This window comes from Pinus tabuliformis, chromosome 8 (genome assembly GCF_031772625.1).
Source record: "Pinus tabuliformis cultivar Carrire ecotype Pingquan chromosome 8, CPIR1, whole genome shotgun sequence".
NCBI lineage: Eukaryota > Viridiplantae > Streptophyta > Pinopsida > Pinales > Pinaceae > Pinus > Pinus tabuliformis.
This window is the reverse complement of record NC_142294.1, coordinates 2,026,453,875-2,026,467,687: the sequence shown is the minus strand read 5'-3', so window position 1 is coordinate 2,026,467,687 and position 13,813 is coordinate 2,026,453,875. Positions and strand designations below refer to the sequence as shown.

General features: G+C 36.2%; 1 long non-coding RNA gene across 2 annotated transcripts; it reads left to right on the top strand.

Annotated features, from left to right (window-relative positions):
• Positions 1-794: 794 nt before the first annotated feature.
• LOC149244567 (uncharacterized) lies at positions 795-1,659 on the top strand. Of its 2 annotated transcripts, XR_016245844.1 has the most exons (3): positions 795-1,047; positions 1,161-1,244; positions 1,337-1,659. It is a non-coding gene; the product is annotated as an uncharacterized LOC149244567 (long non-coding RNA). The 2 variants fall into 2 exon arrangements; XR_016245843.1 differs by having other exon boundaries at positions 1,161-1,659.
• The last annotated feature ends 12,154 nt before the right edge of the window (positions 1,660-13,813 follow it).

Genomic DNA, 13,813 nt, shown 5'->3' with positions numbered 1-13,813 from the left:
TCTGACATTGAAATAAACGTATCATTCTATACCATTATTTTCAACTGAGCAATTAAATCTGACATTAAAATAAACCAACCATTCTATTCTTTCTATACCATTATATATTTTTAATGCAATATCTCCAATATTGAATGGTCAAAATTGTAATGGTTACAAGTTTCCGAACATTTAAATCGTTAATGTCAGCTTGTCAGATTTTGGCCACAATCAACTATCATGAATAACCACTCTTAAAAGTCGTAGTCTAACCGACCTTCAAATTTGCCGGGTAAAAATCATGGAAAAGCATATATTTGTGCGTTTTCATTTTAGTGACCCAAAATTCATAATTTGGTGTTAATTATTTACTCCAAATATCGAAGTTATTGTCAACTCTGCAGATTTTTCTGTCATATTAATCCAAACATCGGACACTGCAAGCAGGGGTTAAATTTGACGCCCGTATGCCCGTATTTGGCATTTATCCCCGTAAAATACGTTTTAATTTAAAATCTCCACGTCATACGCAACTTGTCGTTCATTTTCAAAACCGTCATATTGACGGGCATGTTTAAAAATTAAAAGTTTAATTTTTTTTTTTATAAATTATATATATATATAAGTTTATAACCTATGGGCGGCTCCATCACATGCGGGGTCTGGTGGCCTTTAATGAGGGAAGGTACTATGTGACAACACCTTCTGCGTGGAGTTAAACTGGAGTGCGCTCAGATCTGGACACATCAGCCACCCTTCTTGGGATTAGCTCGACGTTATCTCTGTACACATGAATTCATGGTACTCCACTTCACTTGAACCCGTCACGGTATGGCTCTCCTCGGGATTCCGGATGTGATCGAGGGTGGAGACTCCGCCGATCTCATCGGACGGCTAGCACTGTTCCTTGCATTTGTTTTCAGTTTCTTACTACCGGGGTTGGCGCATTTCGGCTCATTTGGATAGGTTTTCGGATTAGCTTTGCAGTTTGAGGGTTAGCCGGCCTGCGGCAACTCCTACCTTCTACCAGCTTCTTCCACGGAAATTTGACAGAGATCCCTCCTACAGGTCAGGGAACTTGGTTTCTATTGTTGATTTCTTATTGCCCCAACCTCGTTTCCACCCTGTAAGCTCCGATAATCATAGCTAATAACATTCACTCATGGGTTTTTGTGTTGCAGGTTCGATTCACCTTAAAGATTCTATGCCGCCGTTGGTGGTGGCTAGACTAGCCCCTCTCAGGCATGGAGGTGCAATCGGCACAGGTAAGTCCAACCCTTCGCACCACTGTTATTTGAAACCAGAGTAGGAGGTTTGCATGTCAATTTCGGTGACTGTCTGAACGTGTTTATGCCAGTTCAAGTTATCCGTCTCTACTTGAGAGGGTTCCTTGGATCAGCTCTGCTCCTCTAGGGACATACCCCACAGTCTGCAACCCAGTAGAGCGTTTCACCAGCAAGCTTGTATTTATACTTATTGCAACTTCTCTGTATTGTATTGGCCTGTACAATGGTCGTGTAAACCTGTTACACAATTTGATACCTCGATTGAGGGTTATGTGGCTTATGACTAGCTTAATTTCTTTGGTACATGTACTGTGTGGACTATGGTTGCCGGGTTGAGCGCTAGCACGCTGCTTCCCCTTTGTTTAATATAAACCCTGATTTCATTTGCACTCTATCGCTCGGTGAATGTTAAGCTACAGATATTACTCTATCTCTTTGATTGTTATCTATGTATTCCAGAGGTTGCATGGCGATTTATATATGTATGCGTTTGCAGTCTAAAGATTCATTTACTTTCTGCGCGAGTTTCATATTATCTGTGTAATGGGTCGAAATCCGAGTTTTATCGGTTACAAATCCTGTTAAACAGGTTGCATTACTCTCTGAGATAGAAGGGATAATCCTGTTTTACTTGCTTGCTATCTGCGACGCATGTTTCAATGGTTATGCTTTTTTTTTTAGCCTCTGGTACTATATCAGTAGCCTGACCGCAACGTAGCGTTTGTGCTGTGTTTGCGGACAAATAAAAAAAGTGAAAATTGCTTGGTATATGTTTATCTATGTAGATTGGGATATTATTTATGAATTTGATAATTGAATACGGTAATTTCAGGTGAATTTGAAAAGATGAATTTACAAGATGTTATTTGTTATATTAATAATGTGTATAGTAAATTTGAAAAGGTAATTTGGATTTTCAGGGGTAAAAGAGGGCAGGGTGAAATCACAACCCCCATGTTATTATTTCAATTTTCACCCTCCATGTTATTATGAATGAGAAGCATATTCTCTGAATATTCAATCTCATCCATTGATTTAAAAAAAAAAAATACAAACCTACATAAATAAATAGATACTTTTATTTTTATGTTTGTAATAGTGGTGTTTTGACAATTACCTCTTTTGGTGAAACTGTCCAAAATTTAATTTCTGTACATGGTGATATTGTATATACTTTTTGAACATTTACATAGTTCAAGCTCTTTACTATTCCACGGGGCAGCCCAGTCAACTTTAGTCTGGTTCAATTTATAAATTAATTGTGAAAGGTTCTTTGAAGCAGTTTAAAAATAAATAAATAATCCATTAAAAAAATATGCTATGCTTGATTTTATTCTTAACAAACCAGTTCACATAGCACAGATGAAACTTGTACAAATAAATTTTAAAAGTCATATGATGGGCAGTTTAAAAATAAAAACGTCATAAAAAAATTCGTTGACGGGTAGGGTCACCCGTCAAATTTAACCCCTGACTGCAAGTGACTGCTTGCTATAGAACGTTTCAATGGGCCACAGCTTGTGGCAGAACAAAGTCTTGCAATTAATGGGTGTACTGTATTCTCAAGACCCGGTTACCCCAACGCAGAAATTCCACGGAGCAATTAAATCTGACATTGAAATAAACGTATCATTCTATACCATTATATTCAACTGAGCAATTAAATATGACATTAAAATAAACCAACTATTCTATTCTTTCTATACCATTAAATGGTTACAAGTTTCCGAACATTTAAACCGTTAATGTCAGCTTGTCAGATTTTGGCCACAATCAACTATCATGAATAACCACTTTTAAAAGCCATAGTCTAACTGACCTTCAAATTTGCCGGGTTGATTGTAGTGACCCAAAATTCATAATTTTTATTAATGTAGGTAATGGAAAATAATAACTATGGAGAAAATAAATAATGATAGTATGCTACTTCACACTGGAATAATTTCTTTCCAAATTCTTTTTATTAACAAGGTTACATAGCTAGCTTTCCCTGTCATTTAGTATAATTATTGCTCTTTGAAAGGTATGAATTAGCTCCCATATTTGAACAAGGGCTACAAAATAGGTACTCCAACTTAGTTTAAATATAGTTAAATTAGAGTAATAAAACAATAAAGACATAAAACTTTATATTAATAAAATTTACAATGAAAATAACAAGACAATCCATGATTGCATTATCTCTGGGTACATCGAGATAATCAGAACTCTTTGTGGATGTGTTTTTTATAAACTATAATATCATATTTGTTCATTTAAAGGTACAATTTCGTTCTAGAAACACACTCATGGGAAAAGAAGGTTGTGTAGTGTTAGATTAAAATATAGTTAAATTAAAATATATGTTATTGTTAAATATATTATTTTTATTATTAATTTGTACTATATACTTGATTAAAGTAAAAGACAATAAAAGAAAAGATTGCAATTGATAAATGGCTCATAGAATTCAAGGCTTTCATTACTAGCTCCATCCATGCATGTGAATGGAAGATTATTCATAGATGGAGAGGAACTTTTAGAACAATCATACTAGGCTATTGATATTGAATGGTGATAACTGTTGATTTTTTGAGTAGCTTGGGAGGTACTCCAAGCCCTAGGGTTAGGGGTTTGGAGGGTGAAGCGCCACAAAAGTCATTTGTGGGCTTAGAACCCAAGGTTGGGGATTTGCACCCATCGATATTTGGGCCAAAACCATGGAGCATTTTGGACATGTGATGGATGGAGATGATAGAAGATGGTGAGGAGAATCCAACGCTTCGAGAATCTTCGAAATCTGAGATGTCCTTGATGAGATATGAATTTTTGAAGTTGACAATGAATTTTTTGGCACGTAAGTCATGTAGGCTTGGTGTGAATGTCCAAAAGACATGTCTATTCATGGAGCCCTTGTAAACTCTATAAATACAAGGTGATGTGATGTTATTTCACACATCCAAAAGTGCATCAATTCATAGATTACTCGTTTCACTCCTCAAACGGTCATGATTACATCATTCTGCTCAATCTCTCGCCTCGTAGTTTAAGGGTTTTATGATTTTGTTTATGTTTATTTTAAAAGAGATTCTTATTTATTTATTTTATTTGAAATGTATGGTTAATATATAAATAGATTCAAAATGTATGGAGCATTTTTAACAACGATAATTTAATAATTTAAATTGGCGTAATTTAATTTCGAGATGAAATAGATTTTTTGTACATGCATTTAGTTAGTTTTAATTAGCTTCAGTTTAACTCTAGTTTTTCTTTCATGTGGTGCGCACTTGGCTTTAGTTAGTTAACTAAGTGCTTACATGTGGTGTGCACTTGGCTTAGTTAACTCTAGTACTTGTATGTGGTGCATGTGCACTTTAACATAACATAAAGCACACTTAGCTTTAGTTAACTTGAATTAGATTTAGTTATTACATGTACAACTAAGTTTAACTTAGTTTCTTTATGTATTGATTCTCAAATCAATATTGAGTAATCGAATTCATTCTCTGTTCTAATTTTTCCTTTCAATTATTACAAGCCTGTGCAATTATTCTTAAGCTAAATCTTTATCTGTGCTTTAATAATTTTACATAGTATCAAAGCTTGGACCCAAGTTCGATTCCCCCGAGTTATGTCTAAGGGGAGGTGTTCGAAAAATCACCGCACCTCTATGGAATCCATAATTCCCCCCCTTGGGATGCTAGTTACCGGTTTGGAAATTTTACTAAAACATGCGGATTTTGGTGTAACGAAAAACCTCTTCAGGGTATGAGAGCTATAGGGGCCTCGAGAAGGTGCATGAATAATTTTTTGCAGGTTTGAAGATCAATAAGTGGAAATTGTTCAGAGATTTGATTTGCATATCAGAATATTGGAGAACTATGGTGATTGTTGTTATAGCGACAAGGTGAAAGAATGGAGTTCTAATCTTTAGCTATTTTCACTCTGTATAACTACTTCTAATGGAAGCCAAAATTTTTGCTTCCCCTCAAAGGCAAAGGCATCTTTCAGATAGTTATGGATATGAAAGTTGAACCAAATTCTACCATTGAAAAATCCAAATACTTCAACAGGATAGTCGAGGCTTTTGGTCTTCTATAGTAGTCCATATCTCCAACATTGTGTTTCCATGTGGACACATGCAATGCTCTGAATGAGGTTTGGACAACCTTGGAGAATTTATTTGGAAAACAAGATGAGATGTGGGTTGTTGGGATAGGGTCTCCAGGGTTGGTTTTCGAGTTAGTTTCACTTAATTTTGTAAGATTTTTGTAAAGAATGTAAAGTCTCCGTGAAATGTGGATGCGGAGTGTGCAGCTAGATTGGAGTCAAAGGGGCTTTAGCCCCTTGTTTGGGTAAGTGATAGGCCTGTTTTGAGACTCAGCCATGGGCCGCGTGCCATGGTATTGTATTAGAAATGCTATATATTTGAGTCATAGCAAGTCTAGAAGAGGTAACTAGAAGTAGTAGAAGAGTAACTAAGTCAAGATAGAGATTGTTTTGGGCAAGTGCTAAGGCAGGAAGGCTTTGATTCTTGTACTTAGGTGAGAAAGGAAGGCTCTTGCAACTGAGTGCGCAGGAGGCCTAGGCAAGTCCGCAGCTGAGTGCGCGGAGAAGTCTGTAAATTGAATGTTGGAACTGAATAAAGACTGATTTTGAAGAAATAACTTGGCTTTTAGTATTATTTTTAATTATGTTTATGTTATGTTTTGTCGCTTAATAATATGTTTTATGTGGAATAATGTGTAAAAGTTGTACGAATTCATGTAATCTATAATGTTTATGCATGAACTCAGTAATTATCTATTTTCGCAAAGATAAGGGTTAATTCTGTTATGATTTCTGGCGAATTGGATAGATCTACACGAAGGAAAATCTAGGGCTATTAATTAATGTGCAAAAGTGGATAAACAACTTCTTTTAGGTCCCTAAAATCTCATCGCAGACCTTTGCGAAGGTCTATAATCCATTTCGTTAGAGCTACAGTGGCATGTCATAGAAGGATACTGATTTGTGCGAAGGCAAATCTAAGCGACATAGGCTTAAAACCACTTATCACACTATCTCCGGATGCAGAAACCTGGTTCTAGCATCCCCTAATACTGCTTCGGGTGAGACTGTAGCCCTATGTAGGTTGTTGCTGAAAGGGCTAGTAGTTAGGGTCTTTTTTGTTAGCGTGAACAACTCTGAACCTGGGTCAGGCCCCCTTAAGCCAACAAATGGTTTTGTTGATGGGACCGAGATCTAACTAAGAGATGTGTGATAAATGGTTCCCTATGAAGAAAGAGATTTACAAGTGGGTTGGTGATCCAAATGGAAAATGGCATCAACCCATGGTACTCTCCATCACTTCATAAATTCTTCTTCCCTAAGTAGCATTCAAACAAGAATAATATTGATTCTTATTTTCTTGAGGCCACGACCTAGGCACCACAAATCTCTCTTGTGGCTTCTCTTTGGATCTCGCAAATCTTACTCTTTTATCTTCTCTGTCAACAGATCCTCCTTTTGTTCCTTTTTTGGCTTCAAACATCATTGATCATGGCTTGAATCCTCTCCACACAAAAGGAAATTTAGGTAGTTTCCTCTTAAAATGGAGTATACTCTGGGCTTCTCTGTACTTTGATTTCTGGGGATTGTTTTCTTCTGAGCTTTTACCTTCTTCCTGTCATATGAGGGAGGCAACCCCTTCAAATCCCTTAGCCTAGCAAGTGCTATCTATTCACAACGCACCGTAGCCACTTGCTAACCATAGAGGGCTCCTTGGTTAATATACTTTTGACCAAACTGAGAGCCAACGACTCGAATGTTATTAGTGATGATCTTTCAAGCATAGTGTTCCATTAGTGGAAACAATATTTAAGAATATTTTGACTCAAAAATTCAGAGAATCGATTATTTGAAATTTAAATGCCCAATGAGATCTGCAACAGGAACATTCTCTTTCAGCGATGGTAGCAATTTCCAGGTAGCTAATTTTTCACGCAGGCTTCCAATCCATAACTTCATTATATTTCATGAGCTTAACCATAAATTTCCCAACAAAGTGTCATCAAGATTTCAATACATAAACAATTCATAAAAGGAAACTCTAGTTTCCACAAGCTTATCGCACGTTGGTGAAAAATCAACCTAGAGTGTTCAATGATAGATGAAGTACACAGAGAAATCCTCCACAAAACAAATCCACTAATTAATCCACTCAATAGGATTCAATCCAATACAAAGGCATTCAATATCACATTGAATTCCATTCATTCATTATATTATGCACATTTATTGAAAACCCTCTCCGTCTCATCTACTCCATTTGCCTCTATTGACTTGATTTTGGTTAAAAACCAATATTCTATTAATTAAGTGGTTGTCCAGGTGATATACCTGGAGAGTGCCCAAGCACTTCACACAATGCACTTCTATTCAATTAGGAGAACTTAGTACATATAGGCTTTCACACTAACAGGGTGGTTTCAACCACTCCCTAGATAGTAGGATCTGAGACCTAACCTTAGAGTATCATTCCTATCCTTAAAACAACTAACTGTAACTTTCTCCATTAATTCTAACACTCCCCCTTGATGGAGAAAGGTTACTGAAAAAATAACATATGCCTACTGGTCTAGTCTCAACTAGGCTTACAATAGTACATAAAAACTTGGTAACAGAGTTTTCATTTTAGTCTTCTTGCTTGAGAGTCCATGCTTGTTCATTCCTAGGCGAAGCTTCATCTTTAATTTCCCTACCATGAGGTAGTGGTAGATTTTCACCTCCCTTTTGGGTTTTCTTCCCCAAAGATGGAATGTTTGAACTCTTATCCTCCTCAATCTTGATTGTAGGATGGTGATTGATAGTACTTTAGAATGTACAAGCTTGGTAGGAGAATTTTTCCTCTCACTACTTCCGATGTCAAATAACTGAATGTTAGTCATGTTGTCTTCAACATTCATGAGATCATTATAATTTGAATTCTTTCTAGCTTTGTCTTCTTCTTCCAAGTCTTTGCAATCAGCTTCATGTGGCTTGTCCAATTGATCTTCAACAATATGTTCCTCTTTACTTCCTTCCTCAAGAAAGACTAATGGGTCTTCTTAATCTTCAACCATATGTTCATATTTACATCCTTCCTGAAAAACAACTCATGAGTCTTCGGTCTCACGTTGTTGCAGAACATATAGTATCTCTTGATAATCATGGTCATTGATAAAACTGCTAAGCCTCATGAAAAAAATATCATCAGGGTCAAATCTGTCTAAAAGTGCAGCCATATTGGAAAAGTCCAGTTATCTCACTTCCAAATTTATTTCTGACTCCACTCAGTCCTCTCAAGTGCTCCAACAACATCGTTACCACGCAGGTGGGAAAATTCTCCCTTTGGTAGCTCTTCAACTGTAGAACCTTGGGGTGCACGCTATGGATTCTATGCCACAACCAAATCTGAAGAAAATCACCAATACAACTAAAAGAATAACATAGAAATTTGTTGGATCATTACAAAATGAATTCGACCTTTTCAAACCTGGACTCTGTCAAGACACCTCAAACAAGTAGCAACAAAAAACACAACTCAACGAAAAGAATACACCTCTGGAAAAGTGATCTTTGTTTCCTCCGTCTCCTCTGTGCCACCCTGCGTCTCCACGCAACTCCCTTAGACTTGTTATCAAGTGGATGTACTCTTTCTAACAGAGGGGAAGAGAATGGATCTTTGATTCCCTGAGTAAAAGACCTCAACTTTCACAACACACCTAGGCCACTCAAACACTTCCATGGGCTTAACTAAGTGGATCGATGCCAGACTCGGAGCCTTCACTCTTCTGTTGCAGAACTCCACAACGTCTAACATAAGTCAATTCGGCTTATGCGGATTGACTCCACCCATGTAGCAGCTCCAAATCAACAGCGAAAAAATTCTCCTCGACCGCTTCTCCTCGGCCAAGCTCAAGATCCGTTGCTATTTACAATCCACCACAACTATATTTACAACCAGTGGCATCTCTTCACGGTTCTCAATGCCTCGTGGCTCAATCGATCCAGCAGATCCATGAATAGCTCCTCTCATGCAGATCTGAAAATCACATCGATCTGCTTCTTCTTCACCACAGATCCACCACCCACTAGCGGACATAAAAAAACAAAACACGCACTGTGTCCTCCAACGATCCTCATGGGAAGCATGCACTGGAAGCAAATATCACCGTACCAAACGATCAGATAAAAAAAAAAGAATGTTGCAGATAAATAAAAAAACATGCCCATGAACAGACATGCAAGCTGCACCAATTTCAATTCTCCAACAGAGATTTCAAATGTTGCTCGATCCAGCACCAACACGCTACACCAACAATAGCTGCATGCAACAGGCTCACATACACCAGACACAAACCTGGGCTCCTATCCCAACAGATCGAATCGATCAAATGTCTTCTCGGTAGCTGACTTTTTGCGTGAGGCAGATCTCACCTCACCTACAACACCAGCGCTTAGCCATGGGCGATCTTCCTGCCACGGGCCGATCTTCTCTCAGCAGCTGGGAACCTTGACTATCAGCACATGGACTATATGACTCAAAGGAGGTTGCGCTCTACCCAGGACCTCTCTCTCAATCGAGAAACAAACTCTCCTTGCTACTACTTGCAGCTCTGATACCATGTTAAAAACTGATATTCTGTTAATTAAGTGGCTCTCCAGGTGAGATACCTGGAGAGTGCCCAAGCACTTCACACAATGCACTTCTATTCAGTTAGGAGAACCTAGTACATATAGGCTTTCACACTAACAGGGTGGTTTCAACCACTCCCTAGATAGTAGGATCTGAGACCTAATCTTAGAGTCTCAATCCTATCCTTAAAACAACTAATTGTAACTTTCTCCATTAATTCTAACAACTTTTATTGCTATCATATTTCAAAGACCTTACCTCCAATCTTTCATGATCCACCTTCTTCACGTAGTGCTGCAGTAGATGGTGACTCATGGAATCTATTCCAACACATATCCCTTGTATTCTTGAACAACTGCACATCCAATCTGATAGATAATGATGGTATATTCTTTAGTGGTAATCAAAATTCCCTTTCATGGATTAAACAATCGTGTTGTTCCCTCTACAAATTCTCTAGCAGAATATCTCAACGCAATGATGCATGGTCAGAAGATCGCGCAGTGGTTGCTACTAACAATGAATCTATTTCAATAATCAATTTCTCCTTCCTTAGGCCGTTAATAGCTAGATTGAAAAAACATATCTTGGAGGCAAGTAGATGGATCATGAAAAAATTCTTTTGAGAGATCTGGCTTATAAGTCTACTGAACCGACTTGCCATCGATTTACAAAAGGTTATCACTCGATGAGGGATTCCAATTTTTGGATGATTCGATTTAAGTGGAATAACTAAATCAACGCAAAAGGAATTGTTTCACCTCTTCTCCATGCATCTTTGTAGTGAATGCTACTCGACTCATATCACCATTCAACCTTCCCTAGGTTTTGTTATTAAAATTTTCACCATTAATGGAAACCTCCTCTACACAGCGCCTTGCTTCGACAATGATTTCTTCAAATTTGAAACATTACAGGTCCAAACACACTAGACACTTCAACTTTGCTCACATAGATCGACCAATCCACATCAAAACACAGTTTACTTATAGTTATACAACATCAAATGCCTTAGAACAATTAGAGTAACATTAGAATTTAGCTTCACCCAACACAACATGTCTCTAAGGATGCCACAAAATTCTGACATTTTTTTATTTTTGTGCAACAACACACCACAAACTCCATGCTCAACCAAAATTATAGAATTCAAACTCACATATCAAAGGTATCACAATTTTCACAAATCGTTCAAGAGGCTCGAGCGTGATCAACACTTGCTCCACGCACGAAGGTCTTTTTCCAACGCGGCTTCACTGGACCATATTCATGTAGCCTAAAACACAAGATCCATCTCTCCTTTAATCACTCCCGAAATATCTCGAGTCTCCGATACCAATTGAAGATAATTGAAATATTTATTAAAAACAAAATATCAAAGACATGAGATAGAAAATGTTGAGAAAAAGATTTCAAGCCTTAATTCATTAATTTACATAAAATGATGATGTTTTGAGATAGTTAGTTATGCAATATCTTGGTTGAGTGAATATCTCAACCAAAGACTAATCTAGGAAGCTAACTAGTTGGAGAGAATATCTCAACCAACTAAACCTCAACAAACTCCCAAGTATTAGGAACAAAATCATTCTAGAATTTATGAGCAAATCAATGACAAGTAGGAATTATATTTTCCATGTTTCATAATTTTATTATTTTGGACTTATTGATTGTGAGTATGAGGCTAACAGGGATAATGGGGCGACAAAAATAATATTAAACCCTTGGATTTATATTATAAATCCAAGGGATTAAAAACACTAGGATTATTATGATAAACCCTACTATTATAAACCTTAATATTATAAAACCTAAACCCAATATACTAAACCACAATATTAAAAGCTAGTTTATTCAATGCCACAATGCGACATTAAAGAACTTGCAACGTAATGTGTCATTGTGACATTGATTGTCATTGTGCTTATCGCATTGTGACAATGTTTACCACACTGTGACATTGGATAGATTTTTGTACCATTCAAATGTCACAATATTAAACCCAAGGGATTATTGATTATAAAACCTAAGATATTACTAATATTTTAAACCCAACAGATTAATAAACCCAACAAACTAATAATATTATAAACTCATGGGATTAATAAACCCGAAGGATTGATATAATAAAACCAAAGAATAATGAACCCATGGGAATACTATTAAACCTAGGATTTATATTATAAACCCAAGGGATTAAAAAACTTAGGATTAATATTATAAACCCTAGGATTATAAACCTTAAGATTATAAACCGTAAACCAAAGAGACTAATATTATAGACTCAAACAATAATGAAACCATGGGAATAATATTAAACCATAGGATTTATATTATAAACCAAAGGGATTATAAACCCTAAGATTAATATTATAGACCCAAGGGATTAAAAACCCTAAAACCAATATTATAAGTCGAAATAACCCTAATCCCTAAATATATAATTTTATAAATGAAATTATTAAACCCTAATTTAAGAATGTCGCAATGCGACATTGAATAAATTGTTGACAATGATTGTCACATTGTTTGTCACATTATGACAATTTTTTTCACACTACAACATTGGGTAGATTTCCATACCATTACATCGTCACAATATTAAACCTACAATATTATTGATTTTTTTTTTGTCAAGTTGTTTGTGATCCTCCAAGCTTGACATGTGGCTTGAGGAGCCATGACCCACGAGAATCTAATTCATCAAAGTCACCTGAGGATCGCACCCGACCTAGGCCACACCAGCCCTAACATGACTCGATTTTTTAGCATGTATGCTCCCCTACCACATGGCACAACCACCCCCCGTGAGGTTTGATCATGGGTCGCCTTGCTAATGAGACCCACCCTCAATCAGTTGTGCTACTAGGACTTGACAAAGGATTATTGATTATTAAACCTAAGAGATTATTTATATTTTATACCCAAGGGACTAATAATATTATAAACTTAAGGGATTAATAAACCCAAAAATTTAATATTATAAACCCAATGGATAATGAAGCCATGAGAATAATCTTCAACTCTCAGATAAATATTATGAACCTAAAAGATTATAAATCCTAAGATCAATATTATAAACCTAAGGGATTAAAAACCCTAGAATTAATATTATAAACCTTAAGACTATGAATGACTATGACCATAATAATAATTATTATTAATATTAACTATTAATATTAATGTATTTCGAATATTTAATAGTAATACAATATACTAATATTTAATATAATGATATATTAAATATTTATTAATATTAGTATACTAATATATATATTAATTATTTAATATTAAATACTAATATATTTAATATTAATATTAATTAAAAACAATAGTATGGTGGTGGTGGTGATGATGATGATGATGATGGTTAACGTCCACTGAGACCCAAACTTTGGTTTATCGGACCTAAAGAAACAAATTATTTAGTTTGATTTAAGATTTTATTCCTATGCTAAAAAAGCTTGGAGAGAAGCCTCCCGAGCTCACTATAATTTTGACACCGTAAAAGGCTAGGAAGGTCAGTATTGCAACAAAGATTATGAAACTGAGATCTAATGTGGTTGTACACGGGGCACTCTAGGAGGAAGTGATTTTCATCGTCGATGTTCATATTCTCACAAAGATGGTAGATCCTTTCCATCCATGGTGTTTTAGGAATTGCCCAACGACTTGTTTCACTATGGAGCTCATGAGAGTTCGTTCTAATCTTGGCTATATTAATTTTCTTCTTTGAGCTAGTTAAAATAGAGAGATACTTTTGATCTTCTAGGGTGGGGTTGATGACCTCCTTATAATATCTTAATTTTCTTTTAGCTGCTAAATCTTTCACACACAACATTTTTTCTTTGAACTTAGAAGTAACAATATTTTTAATGTTATTAATGCTCTGCAATGCAACATTCTC